This window comes from Mycteria americana, chromosome 21, assembly GCF_035582795.1.
Source record: "Mycteria americana isolate JAX WOST 10 ecotype Jacksonville Zoo and Gardens chromosome 21, USCA_MyAme_1.0, whole genome shotgun sequence".
Classification (NCBI taxonomy): Eukaryota; Metazoa; Chordata; class Aves; order Ciconiiformes; family Ciconiidae; genus Mycteria; species Mycteria americana.
In genome coordinates, this window is record NC_134385.1 from 6,926,628 (window position 1) to 6,943,579 (window position 16,952).

Sequence of the window (16,952 nt, forward strand, 5' to 3'; positions counted from 1 at the left end):
GTGTTGAGAAATGAAAGGTGTGATGTTAACCTGCGGGGAATTGCATTTGAAGCTGGGAAAAGTCTTGTTTTATCCTTATTACTTTTACTCGGGGAGATTAATTGCATTACGAGGCATTATTTTACTATGAGACTGTTCCTGCCAGGTCCATCTGTGGTTGTGTCCAGGCTGCTGTCTTGAAAACTTCTCATTCTCAGGACTTGATATTGCAAATCGTTAAGTGTGTGTTAATCACTTCAGAAATCCTGTTGAAATGACTTGTCCAGCAGGTGCGAGGCTTGCTTGGGTGTTCGCAGGCTGAACCTGCAGTTTCAGTGTAAAACTGCTCGAGTTTTTCCTCTGCCTCCAGCCTTTTGGGGTATTTTATGGTTATTTGTAACCTGGACCAGGTCAGTGGTCGGTTTATAGTGGGGTAGCGACCAGTGGCACAAGAAACCTCAGCAGCAAGGGTGCCGGCACAAGACTCTCTGCTTAGCTACCGTAGGCAATTATCTATTGCTTCTTGTTACTCTTTATTCTTCATCCAGTGTGAAGTGGTAAAGAGCCATCAGTTTCACTGATTTCCAGATTAATAGTTGTGTCGTGATTTTTTTTTTTTTTTTAAATAATCCAAGCTGGGAAAGATGGGATGACAGAGACAGTATGCGCGGAGACTGTATGTGAGAATTTAAAATGTCTTCTTGGAGAGAGCCTCTACTTTCAAGAGAGCTTATTCCTAACCTAAACTAGCTGCTACTTTGCTTTCAGAAGGGAGCAAAATGAATGAAAACCTCCTGCCTTGGAAGATCAGAAGGTTAGGGTAGATGGTGTCAGCGCACTTTTATTAACTAAAACCCAAAGTTTCCTTGGCTGCTGGTCTCCTTGGATTTTAGACACAGGACTGGGTCAATATTTGGATGGGAAACCTCTAAGAGAATCTCCAATACCACATTAAGCATGTGGCTTCCTATAACATTAAATGCAAAGCAGTAGATAGGATGGATCATTAAACTTGCACTGTGATATTGCAAAGAGATAATTTTAAAAATATGAAATCTTTGGATTACTAAATCATTAGGTTTACTGCATACAGGCAGAGCGTTTGTAGGCTCCATAAAGCAGCTTTCCTACTGAATGTGGCTGTCTGGACATCTGATTACAGCTCAGTAGGAGCTGTAGTTGAACTCACCTAACAGTCTGCCAGTCTTCAGTGGCTAGACTTCTTTCAGACTGCTTAGACCTTCTTCACTGGGATGCGTGTACAGTTAGATAAAACTTTGAACTGTGTTGTAAATAAATTAGATTTGGCCTGCCTTTAAAAGTGAATTTTGCAAAGAGCAGTGGCAACATAAGAAGGTATCTTTGCAGGGTACATTTTAGTACCCTGCTGCCATGCCTCGGTTTTGGGGATGGCTGTTTTTATCTGCCATCACCAGCTCTGGTGATAACTGATTTACTGCATGTTGGCTGCTTTTGGTGCGTGAGGAACCTGTGGTTCAGCCAGACGTTGGAGCGGGAACAGCAGCGAGCGGTGGAGCACACCAACCTGCGAGGGTCTACCTGGAGCTGGAATAGGACATCAGTCCTCAGTCCTGGCTCCAGAGCACCTTTGTACAACTTGTACTGCCTCAGAAAAGAAACATGGGTTTCTTCATGCTTTCCCACTAGATTTCCTTTCTTCTGGTTTTCCTTCTATTTTTGAAGTGGAGGGAGCTGAAGCACCAATTTTGAATGTCTCTTGTTAACTGTGATTTGACCTCTTCTGATGAACAGCACTGTATAAATATTACTTGGCAAACGAACCGCAAAAAATGGCTATGTTTTAAAAGTAATTTACAGAAAGTACTCTTACAAAGTCCACAGACTGCCTGTTTCAAAATGACATACATGATTTCTGCAGGCGATTGTGTTTCCATAGGGATGTGCACAGCAAGGATGCAAAATGCTGTAGCCTGCTGCATCTCTGCGAAGGGAGGCAGACCCCTGGGTGGACAGCAGGGCTACAAAGTCCTCACGTGAGGATAGCATCCCAAACCTGTTCGACAGCAGGCTCTGGCCTCTGTCCTTCTCACTCTCATTTTCCCCTCCCGTAGATGACATCGACCTGTACGAAGTTCTCTTCAGGTGTACAAATGCCATAGAAGAAGAACATTTTGTATCTTAGTTGCAGTTGTAGTAGTATTAACTTGATTTTTCTTTCTTTCTTTGAAAAGTGAGTCCTCAACTTCCTCAGGACTGTTAGAGAAATCTAACAAAGAGCTCTGATTTTGGAGCAAATTTTGGCTTTCTCATCTTAGATCTCAGAAGTGTCTGTTATTTTGACAGTAATTTAGTCAGCAGAGAGGAACCAAGCCATAACCCTGAACATTTTCTTACTAAAAGATGCCTAAAGTATTCTTTGTAGACACTTTTGAATTATATCCATGAATTATGTCAGTGGAACTAATGATTATTCTCAGTAAATCTCACTTCTGTCAGAGGTACTTGAAGAAATTGTATAGCTGGATGCATTTAAAAATACTTAGTAACACTTATAGCAGTGTTAGAAATAAAAATATGGGTAATAGATTATAATTTCCTTTCATTTCAAACACGTATCATTTGTAAATATCCCATACAAGAGACTGGTATGAATATGGCATTTGCAAATGAAACATTTGTGCCAGAACTAAGGGTATGATGCACTCTGTAAATTCATTTTCATGCGCAAGTTCCTTTAGGACTCTTGCTGTAGAAATTATGTAGGATGGTTGGCTGGCTAGTTTCTGTATTTTATCTTTATCATTCTGTTTGTGCCCCCTCGTTGTCACCCACCATTTTGTTGCTTATTGTTGAAACCCTGTTTTGATGGCAGGATTATTACTTTATTCATGAGCTTCTCTGGGGCGGAGGATCAGCAAGGGGTTAATCTTCAGCACAGCCCAGTGATCCAACATGACATTGCTGCTGCTGTTATCTGCTTTGAGAGAACTGATGAGCAAAGAGCAATATCAAAAAGAAATATTCATTTTCTGGGGATTTTTTAATGACCTGTTGCTTTAGAGAAGTAAGCAGAGCACAGCTGACATGCACTTGAGCCGGAGCCTGCAGTCATGCAAAGGTGCTTTAGTCTGGGACCTCAGAAATTAAAAGAAAGCGCCCTTGGAGGGCCAGAAGTGAAAAGTTTGGCTTCAGCAACTTCTAATTCCACACTCAGGCCTTCAGGGTGAAATTTAACACCCAAGCCCATAAACTAGATTTTTTTTTTTCTTCCTTTTGTCTCCTAAATGGTACTGCTTGTTTCGCCGCTAGTAGGACTAATGCAACACTTGCGAGCTAATATTTTATTTAATTTTCTTTCAGCCACAGCTGGGCTCACCTGGATTAGGGTCAGACAGGAGGAAGCATAGATTTTCCATGCTGTTTTGTTATTTTTGACTCACAGATGTGCTTCACTGGACGCACAGTAGGAAGTATGTCATCCCCTGACAAACCATTTGCTCGCAGCCAGTGCTGGGGTAGATTCCTGTTTGAATGGGCTGTGCTGGTTTGCCAGGCTATGGGGCTGGGGCTGTTGGCCATCAGTTTAGTTGAACGTGACTTTCACAGTGAACATGGAGTTCGACTAGACTGAGAAGCTGCAAAATGTTATCAGAAATTAAGATAATGAAAAAAAATGCAAGCTGGTTCGCTGTTTCCAGTGGTCAAACTCCAATGAATGTCAAGCTCAATATTGTGCGAATATTCATCTTGATGAATAGTGGGATGCTTGATACAGTTCTGAATTTAATTGGAATATTTTCTTGATCCAAGTGGGATGTTATCTGGAATAACAAGTGTTGGACACAAAGGAAACTGTGTGAAATCTCACCTAAAATATTTAAGAGTAGTGTTATTTTGTTCCTCCTAAGTCAAACAAACCAGTCAAATGGTTTATCTTTGAGCCATGCAGAAGAAAAGTGGATGCCAAATATGGTTTAAATCTTTTGCTTACACTAGGAACCTGTCTTCTGAAACATTTGCTGAAGAAAACAAAGGCTTTTTGCTGGGCTCCAGATCAGCGTAGTCCCATTGGTTTGTCTTAGCTTCAGGTTTGGATTTGGTTTTGGCTTGGCTTGACTTTGGCTTTCACGGCAGGCCACTTGCTTCCCCCGCCGCTGTCGATGTTTATTCCTGACAACCTTGTTGAAAGTTTCTTGTTTCCTCCTTGTTCCATTGTGGGTTTTTAAAATATTATTCACCTGGATACGGTTATGCAGGGCTAACTTAAGCTGTGTACTACAAACGTTGTTTATAAAGCCGTGGAGGAATCACACTCATGCTCCTGGTTTGCTGGAGATGATGGGGACCGCACGTCTTGCTGCCTGCAGATGCCTGTAGCTCATGATGGGGTTTTGCTGTGAGCCCAAACCCTGGTGCGTGCAGGTGGGCGACCAAGGCTCAGCCAGTCAAAGCCCTCTCTGACCCAGTGCTAAGATTGTCCTGCAGACTTCTTACGAAGAGACCAGGTTTTATCTTGTAACTTCTTGCCTTTACTCTTGTAGGAGAGAAACGTTGAAGACGATGCCAGACTTCCAGACTAAATTCAGTCCTTGGCTCTGTTATCCCCATTTGATCTTGTGCCAATATTGTCCTTGAAATAGCTCTTCTCCTCTCAGCTTGTGTTTTGCTAGGTCAAACAAACTGTCCTCTTTTAGTCTTTCCTTGTAATATGTGTTCTCCATTGCTTCAATGATCATCGTTACAGTTCTCTGCATCTTTGCTGGAAATCTTTTCTCTCAGACGTGGTTAGAAGGATTTCAGGTGAAGTCACATCAGGGACTTGTACAACTGCATAGATATCTCCTTCTGTTGAATGTATCTTGCTGGATACGTTTTAACATTGAATTTTCTTTTTCTGCTTCCTGTTGGTTACCTTCACCCTTTGGTGCACTTGAGTATCTCTTTCCAAAGCCTCTGTTTTTCTAACCAAAGAGCTCCCAGCTAATTGCAGAATTATTCCCCCCCTCGCTCCCCCCCTTCCTTTTCTTATGAATTTGCTCATGTTCTGCACCAGGAAGCTCCATCCTGCTCCTAGTGCTCTGGTCTTCAGAGCAGTTCCACCTTCCCTGGGTGACATTTTATTTTCCTTCATTGATGATACTTCCTTGCTTCATATCGTCAGTGATTTTACTCAGAATTGTCCTGCTTTGCATAATGAAAATATTACACGAAATTGGTCTGGAGACCAATTCTGGAGCAGTTCCAATGGTGATCTTGGTTTAGTAATAGTCCTATTACAGGTGAAAACTGTGGGAGACTTCCTGATGACTAATTTCTTATGTCCTTTACAATTCTTCTGATCGCCATCTTTCCACCTGGATGCACGATTACATGGCATTATAGCAAATATTCTAGTCCAGTTTCAAAAGACCCCCATGTTGTGTGCCACAAAGCAAGATGAGACTCATCAGCAGCCTGTGCTCAGCTTACCTTCATGCTTTCTGCAAGGAAAATATAATGTGAAGTCTTAGATGTTGCAATTGTTTGGATTCAGGACACTTGGACCTGTGTACACTCATCGATCGATGAGTTTTATTTCAGCCCTTGATGTGATCAGCTCCAGTTTAATGTATGTGTTCCCATTGGTCATCCTGCCTCTGCCTCCTTTCCTCTTGAACTCTGGAGCAAAGTATTGTACAGTTTGGAGCATACTTGGATTATCTTTAATCCTGGTGCCACCCATAGTGACCTTTTTTCTTCTCTTGTTTTTGTGTTACTTATGTCATTTTAACTAGTTGCTTTAATTTTCTTTGCAGACTCTAATTCAGCTTGGCTTGTGCTATTTTTCACTTATAATGTTGTTTCTCAACTTTTAAGACGCAGCTTTCTTTGGGATCATTTCTTTTCTTCTTTCTTTGCATTCTCTCTGCTTACTCCTAGTATCCTTTGAGAGAGATTTAATTATCCAGTTAGTCTGGAGCTTTTCTTCATTATTTTTTACCACTGCCTCTTTGTCCAGGATGCAAATTCCTACTAATTTAGCATCCAATAGCTAAAGAAATTCCAGTTTCTTTGGAAACTCTCTGACAGGAACTCTCTGTTCCCATCCCTAAGCTTATCTAAACTGATTTTGCTAAGTTCCCTTCATTTATAAGAGTTTTTCCTCCTGAATCAAAGGTGTAATTTACAGTTTTGATAGTTATATCCTTGCAATTAACTTGATAAATTTAGCCAAGTTTCACTCTTCACATTCTCTTCCATTAGGCACCTGGGACTGGAAATGCCCGTGGCAACTGGCTATGGTTTCCTTGGGAGGATCTTCAGGCAGAGAGGACTGATGCAGCTAACACTGCACCATTGCTCTTCCTACTGATCCAAAAGGCGCTTGTTTCGTTTCTGAGGGCTCTCATATGTAAGATGCTTTCCTGCTTGCAGTAGCTCTGCGTGCTCCCTGTCCCCATAGCTAATGCAAGCAAAACTCATGTTGAGACCGTCGAGAGTGATTCGCAGGAGTATGAGGAGCCATTAGGTTCACTATAGTACTGAATATATTTATGTAGTGAAACATGTATGTGCATCAGAGTGCATGTAGCTAATGCTGTAAATCATGCTCTGGTTCCTATGCAGAACTAAAGCTTAATTAGTAGCTGCTAAGGGTCACCAGAAAAGCCCTGTTTCATAGGTGCGTTGCGCTCCTCAGCTGTCAACTAAACAAGCCAGATTCACTTCTGCGTATGTGTTGGCCCTAATTTCTAATTTCCTGCTCTTGCTGTTGTGCACACCGGGCCCCTCTTGGGTGCTGAGCCTCTCTCCATCATGTCGTTCAGGACTTGGTAGTTTTGCAGCCTAGAAGTGAGGGCTATCGGCATGCCTGGGGAAGGCTCATTCTGCAAGGTGATAGTAAGGATTAACCACTTGATAAAGACACCCCCCCCCCAAACAAACAAAACCAAAACCAAAACCAAACAAAAAAACAAAAAAGAAAGCCGAATATTCTGTAGTAAAACAATAGTTTGGACACAGGTTTCAGCTGGCAACTCGTGCAGCAGAGCAAAATCTGCCACAAAACCTGACGGAGCAGGTGCCCCAGGTCATTGTCTGGAGCAGATGAGCAGCAGATGACCTCTCCAGGACAGGGCAGACAATTTATCCTGCTCCAGCCCTCTGGGACTGAGTCAGGCCAGCATATGCCATTTCCCCTGAGTGTGATGGTCTTGAGTTATTTAACTTTAACTTAATTGTTTCTGCGATGGATGTTTTCATTAATTTCTTCCAGTGACTGCTTCTACAGGCAGCCTGGCTGTTTAGCTGGAAATAAAACAGTTATCCTCCTGATAAAGTCAGTGATAACAGGTTTTCTGAAACCCTAATTGTGGATTCCTTGTAGATATTAATGAGGTGGTATTTTGTTGTTGCCATGCTAGTCTAAAGGTATTAAAGGAGTTCATAAGGACTGGCCGTATCTTTCAGCAGAGCAGCTGGTAAGACTGATAAAAATAGGCAAGGTTTTAGGCATGCTGGTCCATTTATTTCAGTTCCAGTCAGCTTAGTTGGTCTAATAAAAAGATACAAATTCTTACATGCTTCAGTTCTCTTGTATGCTGGTCACTTCTTGGTATTAATGTAAAATGCGTATTTTTTTATGTGAATGATCAACATTACCTGCCTGTCTCTGGTAAAATCTACCAACCCAGTGTTTAGTCAACCTTTTAAAATACATTTTTTGAGCTCCTGTGTGCTGCTACCATTCAGCTTATTGCTGAACTCATTTTCTCTAGGGTTAATGAGAACAAATCCTTTGAACTTGTTAGTTATTTCTGTCTGATTTGGTGCAGGGCTCACTCTGCCTTTTCAGTGAAATTGGTTATATAAATTATCAAGGGTTAGACTATGAGAAAGTTTGATTAAGTTAATTAGAAATTCAGGACTTGGCCTTTGGCCAAATTGTAATTTGCTTTCCTTAAGTCCAATTTGAAAAGAAATCTTACTGCAGGTTTTAATCTAAAAATTCACAAGTTTTCTTAGCTCTTATTTTCTATTGTTTATAAAACAGCCCAATGAATTAAACGTGTAAAAGTATTTAAATAAGAAAATCAAACATGGACAAATTCTAAAATCAGGGTGGGGACTGTTGCCCCTGGTTGTACAGCGGAGGGCTGCCTTTGGCAGCTGTTACCCCCCGAGCTGAGTTAGCTTAGGGCAGAGGCAAACCTCATCATCCTTCAGCGGATGGATTATGGATATAGATGGATATAGATGAGGGTCCAGTGTCTGTGGTGGTACTAATGCTGGGTTGTGGACTTGCCACGGGCGTCCAAGCATCTGTGCCGCTTACTTGTCCCTGGCGTGGTTTTGGTCCAGACAAGGTCTCTTCTGCAAACCAAGGCTGGGCTGGGTTCAGAGGAAACCATGAGCCAGGGACCATGCTTAGGATGTAATTTAGACCTGCAGCTTGGGCTGCCCCAATCTCCAAACTGTTTCTGGCTTTGGGGTTACTGGGGGACCCCGAACTTTCCAACCACCCTTCCTCATGGTTGCACCTGGATACATCCATGTTTCCATGAGACCAGGATCTGACCACTGCCAGTGTTCATGCTTCTGAGATATTGCAACCCTGAGCTGGCAGCACATCCCCTCTCTGGGCAAATGTAAAAGTGCAAGGTGTGGAGAAGTGCACTGTACCCTCGTTTTCCAAAGCCGGTAAGTAAGGAAGCCCATCTTTGTTGCTGTGTCAGAAACGTGTTTACCTCTGAAGCAGAGCAGAATTTGCATCTGTACCCACAGAGCAGTTTTGGTAGTGCCTGGGTCTGTCTTTTTCTCCAAATGAAGCTTCTGCCCTAGGGTTTTGCTGCTTGGCAAGCCGTTTCCCTGCAGTGGTATGCCGGCACAAGCTGGGAGGCTGAACTGTGCAGGAGGATGGAAAGGCAAACATTGCACAACTTGCAGGTCTGTGTGCTGGCTCTTGCTCCAGCGCAGCAACAGAAGATAAACACACTCCCCTGCTGGGATTTAAAAAAACCCAAACAAACACAACAACAAAAAGAACCCCCCAAAACAAACAAAAAAACCCCCAACTATTTAAAGGCCAGGCCTTTTCAGAATTTTTAAAACTAGATCTACCTTGGTGATGGCTCTTTGGGTTCAATGGTAACTCCAGGCCCAACTGAGACGCTTGGACCATGGGCTATCCAGCCCAGTGCTTATAGCAGAGAGTTCATAGTCAGAACCCGTAGACTCTTTTCCTGCTAACTCGAATTACAACTCTCCATACCGCTTACCCTCTCCATCCTCCTACTTGCATGCTTTTGAACAGATGATTCGGGGATAACGCAACGAGGTATCATTAATGTCTGCAGTGTGTTTTGATGTTCACAGGGGAAAGTGCTACCAAAGCGAATGATTTTGTTGGTACTTCTTTTTAATCATCACTGTGTTGAATCCAAGACAAGGGACCAGTATTCCTGATGATACAGGACGGTAAGGGGGGAGAGGGATGTAGAGCCCCAGGTACGTACTGCAAGGCCGGCTGCCTTCCGTCATGCTTAAACCCCCTTTGGGACAGGAAAGAAATACGCTTGCTATTCCACCTAAATGATTTTATAATCACCCCCGGCGTTCGTTTTATTCTTCTGCCCATTCGCTATTTTAATTATGATTTTTTTTCTCCCTGGGCAGTAAAACCTCTTGGATTTTGCCTTTTGGTTCAGTTATTTCGGGAACTCATTAAATGCCTAAGTCACGTGTTCATTATTAGAAAGTGAAAACAACTCTCTAGCTGTGCCATGGGAGAGCCTTCATGGTGAATTACTGTAGTTAAGTAGTAGCTTAACAGCTTGAGACTCTTCTAACATTAGGCAGGGCTTTTTTAGACCTTTAATGCATGGCAGATTATGATGCTTCCTGCACTGAATGGTATGAGGTTATTGTCTGTGGTTGGTTTAATATGGATCCTTGTACAGGGATAATACACAATCCTGTACGTGCTGTAGAGGAATTAGATAATGTTGTCTGTTTGACAAGGAATAATTTAAATAAAGGGAGGGGACCCCCCCCCCCCCCAACAATAACCAAAGCCCATCCTACTGCTTGGTTACTCTTATAGCTCTTGTCTAATAGGATTCAGGCTAGAACCGAGGTTGAATCATGGTGTGATTCATCAAATGTCAAATTTCACTGTAGTGTCATACCTAGACAAATAATTTCTTCTGAAGAAGCTGGTTCCTCTCATCCCTCCTGACAGTTGAGATCATCAAAACCTCCAGTGCACCTGGGAGTGCTAAAGAGCCCCAGAGCTCGCCCGGAGAAGCATCGCAGTCAGCGGTGAGACAGTGGAGCCAAGGAATCAATACTGCGGGGCTCTGCTGGCAGCAACCTCGCGGAGACCGACGGGGAGTTAATGCCTGTGTCCCTGAATGTCACTTTGGGCGATAGATGCTGAGGCGCAAGATATCGCTGTTTAGTGACCGAAACAAAAACATGAGAGCAAGACTACTCACTCATGATCTTTTATGGCTGTCCTTTCTGTGCTTTGGTATTCTTTATAACACAATGGCAGATTGCATTTTTTTTATAGCAGTTGCTTAGTTAATTGGGCAAAAACGTGTCTGATCTGAAAAGTACTAGGTTGTGAGCTCAGTAAAAAGTTGACGGGAAAAGCTCTCCTGAATATCAACTAGTTTTCTAATCTGAAACTTGAATCTTTTGGGATTCACCCATCATTTGGTATCGGATGGTAACTTCAGATCACAGAACTAACTAGAAGTACTAATCCAAATATTTGCAGATGTTTGTTCTTCTTTAATCAGTCATAGTTAATGTGTGTTCACTCTGGGTGTACAGACAAGCTTAGAGATATATATGCTAAAATGAGGACAGATGATGTAATGGGAATCCCAGGCAAGCATGTGAATACTCTCTGCAGATACAGTTTGCTGTAGCAGAGAATGACCATCCTCTTGTAGGAGTAGGAGGACAGAAAAAAAAAGCCAAACACCTCTACTGAAAATTGAGAGGTTGGTGATGAAATAAGCTCAGGTTTGCTCAGTGATCCTTATTTCCCCTTATTAGACTGTGCCTCCTTCAACCCAAAGTGAACCAGACTGGGTAAGGTTCCTCTGTGCAGCGTCTCACCCACGGGTACTTCATGCAGCCCCTTTCAGAGCTCCTGGCAATCCCTGGGGCACCCATTAGGACTGGCTGCGGGGCAAGGGGTTAGTGATGGGGAAAGGGATACAGAGGCTCCCACCCCCATGCAAACGCCATAAAACCCTTGTCCACACACTCTTGTACTTTGTTGTTGTTGTTGTTGAATTAAGTTTTGGGGTTTTTTTGAATAAGTTTCAAGAAAGAGTCAAATGGCACAGGGCGCTTCCCATTCTGGGACCAAGCTGCTGTGTTACGCAGGAGGCAGCAGCTCCCTGAGATAAAAAGCCAGCTGTGAACAGCAACCAGGCGGTCCTCAGCGTCTTATCCTTTCCATCCTGCTCCCCACTCTGCTCTTGTGCAAAATCCCCCCATTGCAGCGAGCAACACGGGCGCTGAGAGGAGATGGATCAAAATCCAGCCGCTTGGTTAAGGCACAGACACTCGGGGCTCTGACAGCGCTCGCAGCCCTGTGGTCTGTTCCCCTGGTTACAACTCGTCCCTTCTCCCTCTATGTGCTGTTATCTTCTGCATCTTCCTAAACCACAGTATGTAATCCAAATGCAATGCATTATGTAGCGGCACCAGGAATCCTATTTGTTTTGCTGTATTAAGTCCCAGGAAGGCAGTGGCTGCAGAAGACTTGAAACCAAAACCATGCTTTGCCTTTGTATCTTGGTTACTTATTAAAAAGTGCAAGAAGAAAAACAGAAGAACAACCCCATACCTTACCTTTCTGATCCCAAGAGCATTAGTGAAGATGGTAATTAAAAGGAAATGCAACTTTCTGCTTCTAGTTGAGCAGGCTTGATAGGTAGTTTAAAAAAAAAGAAAGGCAAAAAATATGGAGTCTCACACGCCTCTCTTATTTTTCACAGGAGAATGCCCATTAAATGTCTGAACCATGAATTCCCATGTAAGGAGCTCAGACTCATCCTGCTGGGCGATGTGCACTGTACTGTGCACGGTATGTACATAACATTACGGATGTACTCTGTACAGTGCATGGGGGAAAAGGGCAGTCTGCCTTCTGCAAATATTGCCAGTTTTGGACAAGCTCTAAGCTGGTCCCTGCACCTGTGTCCTTCCTCACCTGCTCTCTTAGGGTTAAGCAGGTTAGCGTTGTCAAGAGAAAAGTATCCACAAGGTAGCGTCAAATAGTTTTGAAGCAAGTTTTGAACTCTATTAATTTTTTCTGTGATTATTTTCATGGGAGAAAGAGGAGTGAACGTCTTTGACCTCTAAAATACAGCCACTAGCTGCGTGTGCTAGCAGCAAGCCTGCCCAAAAAGAAAGTGCAAAACTAATAGCTTTGACTCTTTTTTTTGGCCCATCCCACCACTCCTGCCCCCTCTTTTCACTGATTGCAACCAGCTCCCCTCCCTGGCCACGCAGCAGGATGGTTTTGCAGTCATGCTAGTTCCCAGCAAGAGCAGCTCCAGCATGGAGCCCAACTAATAAGCCCCGCAGAACTCACCAGCTCAGGTTTTGTGGAGCGTGTCACCTCTAATGAGGGTGTGCTTCACTGCGCCGGGAGCAGTGAACTAACGCATCCGTCGGGGCTGGGGTCTCCCAGGTTTCAGACCCTGCTCAGCATGTGAAGATGTGGATGATTTGTAATGCAGGTCTTTCCATTGCTATTCGGGGAGTTCTCCCTGCTGTTAATGTTGATTTATAACAATTTTTGAACTGCTGGGAAAGTTTCAGAATACTGGAGGAAAGTTGAATTTGTATCGCTGTTCAAAAAAAAAGGGGTGTGTGTGTGAAAAAAGTGCTAAGGTAATTGGTACAAAGCACTTGCATGGATGCTGTATGCCTGCTGTTTTCTGTAAGAAAGGGTGATGCAGCTTCAACATGGCACATATCAAAAAGATTAACACCTAGTTAGCTAATTGGTTTCAGGATGCGTTTATTGATTTCCATTTCTAGGGGTGAATCAGGTGGTTGTAGTTTTGCCGCAACTCCTGTGCCACCTTCTAGTATGTTTTTCTGGAAGGATCTCCTAAAAATTGTGTAGGGTCAGAGGGAAGCTTGAATGACCATAAGTGAAGAATATGCCTCAAAGCAGAATTGTTTGACACTTCTTATCCTTCCCTTATGTAGATAAGGGTAACGTGGTAATGGTCTAAAAGAGCAAAAATGGAGAGCAAAACTGGTAGCAGGTCATCTCTTCTAACTCCTGCCCATTTTGGGCCTTCTCATTGAAGTTTCACGGGGAATAAAAACAAGACTCTGGCTTTGCTTAGTGTAGCTCAGTTAAGAGTGACTAGCTCCCCAGATTGGGAACTGAAGCCAGGTCAATGCAGGCTAGTGATGAGGCTCTCCATGTTTAGCAGTGGAGATATATCACCACCATGGGCAATTTTAAAGCTGATTGTTCATTTTCCCAAAGAAAGTCTCTTGTTCAAACCGGATTTCATTGTGGGTAGTCTGGCGTTTTCCTCAGGAGGTTGGACTATGTGCTCCTGCTTGCACGAGGCTTTCAAGCACTGGCTGCCCAGCACCGTGTTACGAGGTCATGGTTGCTCTGGTTTTGCTACCAGTCATTTAGGAGTTTAGATGTCAGCCTGACAGACTTCAATAAACTCTGCCACGCTTGCTTAGCACAGCTACTTTTGCATGTGACTTGTGGGTGTGGAAAGCGAGGCCCATGAAGACAAGTCACTTCTCAAGGTCTATGTGGTAGAGCATGGTGGCACGTGGAGATCTGGGCTCACGTGAGGCTGGTGGTGTTGGTAGGAGCACAATGCCAACGTGGTGATGCCACTTCTACAGCTGCATTAATTCACCTCATGCATGGAGCTGCATGGCACCTTGCAGACCTACCATGACAGACTTGGGTCATCTGTCACATGAAGTCCAGGCTAGCGTAGGTGATGAAATGTCTTGTTGTGTGGCTTCCTCTCGAAATCTGGAAGAGGAAGAACAGCATGAAGAACTGTGTCCCGTTGCTCTGGACTGAGAGTGGGTTTTTTTGCTTAATAGCCCGATTATCTCACTTTCTTCCCTCTTACTGCACTTGTTTTAATGCCTACAGTGACACACAGTGGTGATGAGTTTCTGCTGTGCTAAAGCACTTGCCTTGACACAGGGAGGTAGAGGACATTGTAGATGGTGGAAATGGTGACTGCCAAGCTCCCCTTGCAGGAGCACACTGCCCTGGGCTGGATCCACTTGTTGATGTGACTTAGGCTGCAGGCTGCTTGTCAGATGGCCAGATAAGGAAGCTTTGGAGCTTTTTACTCTTCCATCCAACATATTGCCCATTTACTACTGAGTTTTTTCACTATCAGTAGGGAACTGCGGGTTTCATAAGCTGATTTGTACCATAAATGATGCACTCAAATCCTCTTTATTTTTTGTGACGATGCAATTTTTTTATCCTTGTGTAAGCAGCTACAAAATAAAAGTTAGCTTTTAGCTGTTGTATTTCCCCTGTTCCGTACGCTCCCGTTGTGCTAGAGAGCCCAGCAGGAAAGCGTGGCTCAGTTGCTCCTTAGGAGAACATTTTTCAGTGTCACTGGATGTGTTCACCTTTCATTTCTAGGTGATGTGTTTGCAAGGGAGGTCGATAAGAGTTTTCATCAGGATTATTCCATTCTGCTATTCCATTGCTCCATTTCCCAGGAAGATTTTCAGATTTCCCCCCCCCCCCCTACTTTGAGAAGGAAAATGATCAGGTGATGAGAAGTCTTGGGCTGTCTTCCTACTTGAGCTGTTGTTCTACGCTGGGTAGCTTCAGGCAAGCCCCCTCTTTCCAAATCCCGGCTTCCCCAGCTGTTAAGATGATAAAGAAACATGCTGATACGTCTTGTTTGAAAGGTCTGGAAGTAGGGGGCAAGCTGTAAACAAATGCACTGACTTTGAAAATGGGTGAAAAAAAGGAAGCATCTATTTGTCAAGCATCGTCCATCCGAGCAGCTACGGTACCTGTAGTGCGACTAGAGCTGCACCCATGGAGCCGGTGCTGGGCTGGGTTAGCGCGGCCCCTCGGCGTGGCCGGCGTGGAGGGAGGCAGCTCCGCCGAGCAGAGCAGATGTGCTGGGTCTCCGTCATCTGGAAAATGCTTCTTGCTGGCAGCGCAACGCAACTGTGCGGGTCAAGGTCAAGTTGCTGGCAGCCTGCATCCCTCCGGAGCTGAGCCAAAGTGGCATAAAAAAACCCCCAAACACCAAGACCCCTTTTCCCTCCAGTTTCGACGGCCAGCCCTGTGCCCCCTGCCCCAGGCTGTGGTTTGCAAACAGTGGGGACCCGCTGGTCCCGGGGGGAACGGGCGGCCGCGGGCAGGCACCGATGCTGGGCTGCTCCTGACATTTCCGCCTGCGAGTGCCCAGCCAATTGGCGAGGCTGGAGCAGCGACACATGAAATATGATGATTTTCTGCTGAAGAGGAGGAGGAGGAGGGGGGAGAGGGTGGGAGGACCGCTTGCTCCTGACGGTTTGCATGCCGGGGGCTGCAGAGAGGACTGGCCAGAGAGGAGTGCCGGGTGCGGAGCTGCAGAAGCCCGGGGATGGCCCCTTGCTCCCTGCTCCCTGACCAGGAGGATGCAATTGCCACCCAGGTGGGCCGGGCGCTGATGGCACCAGGAGAGGCGCGAGGCTGCCGGGGGACGCTGCCGTGGGGCTCCAGGCCTGGGGACCCGGCCCCCCAGGTCCCTGATGGGAGAGCTGGCTCCGCATTGTCCTCCGGGGAGCTGTGCCGTGCACGGGGCCGCCGGCGCTTTGCCGTGCTTGTTAGTGGAGGGCTGAGCTTTTTTGGGGGCTTTGGTGCGGTTTGCTAAAAAACCGAAATCCCGCTCCTGGAAGAATGCTTTATTGCTGTGCCAGGGCTGCTCGGTTCAAACTTTGCAGCCTGATCCTTAGTTTGATGGGAAGCACTTGACAGAGTTCCTCTCTGCATGTCATTAACCCTCTCACAGCACCAGCTGGGGTGGAAACTGTTAATACCTAAAATTCAGTTGCAACAAATTTAACTCTGATAAGGAGCGGCCGTACAACTCCCTGAATCGCATCCAGCAGCTGTTCGTTTTTATAATGACTGTGCATTTATCCAAGAGCTGAGTGGCAAGTTTGCCGTTTATTATTATTCTCCCAAAGCGGGGGGGGGGGGGGGGGGGGGATCCTATTAAAAAAAAAAAATCATATAATAATATTCACGAAGAAAGACTGCTAGTGCAAACCACACCTCCCCCTGCTCTGACTGTGCCGCCGCTGCTGCTTTATTAATTCATTTGCGCCGTGAGTGACAGTCCTCCAGAAGTGATAATTGGTGCACTGTATCTTTAAAAGGTTAAAACCCTTTTCAAAAAGGCCTAGACTCATAGTGGGAAAAGACAAGAGAGGCTTTGGCTGGCTTTGGATCCAGAAAACAGCTGCTGATTAGAGTCTGCGTCTTCGGGCTGAATTTATTACATATTTTTCAGCAGCAGGGATTCTAGGAGGAAGCTTCCGTTTGGGTTTCTTGATCGTGGTTTATTTTTATTCAGAGGAATAACAGAGGAAGGATTTGTTCCGGCTGGAGCATGCTCACAACCTGCAAGATCTCCCATTATTAAACTGCCTAGTTTGGGCTTTAATATACATGTGGTTTGTTTTTTTTTCTTATTAGCGTTATTATTATTTGGCAGCGTGCATCTCTATTTTTTTTTTTAATAATTTATTTTGAAAGGAAGCTGATCTCGTAATGAGCTTTCTCCTTCCTTACTTGAAACAGGTGCTAATGAAAGAATGCAAATAGCACCGGCTGAGCCGAACATTTCATAAAGAAGGGAACAGCCACCGACCCCAAACGGTCTGGGATCTGCCCGCAGGCACCCAGCAAAGGTAGGCACCGGCGTGGTTTGGTTTTTGTTGTTCTCTGTGTGCATATT

General features: G+C 44.7%; 1 protein-coding gene across 2 annotated transcripts in view; it reads left to right on the forward strand.

Annotated features, from left to right (window-relative positions):
• Window positions 1-15,507: 15,507 nt before the first annotated feature.
• HIVEP3 (HIVEP zinc finger 3) overlaps window positions 15,508-16,952 on the forward strand; it is a 275,758-nt gene continuing 274,313 nt past the window's right edge. For both annotated transcript variants that reach the window (XM_075522545.1, XM_075522548.1), the window contains exons 1-2: window positions 15,508-15,644; window positions 16,796-16,905. The gene's annotated coding sequence lies outside the window, so the exon portion shown is untranslated. The remainder of the gene's footprint in view (window positions 15,645-16,795; window positions 16,906-16,952) is intronic.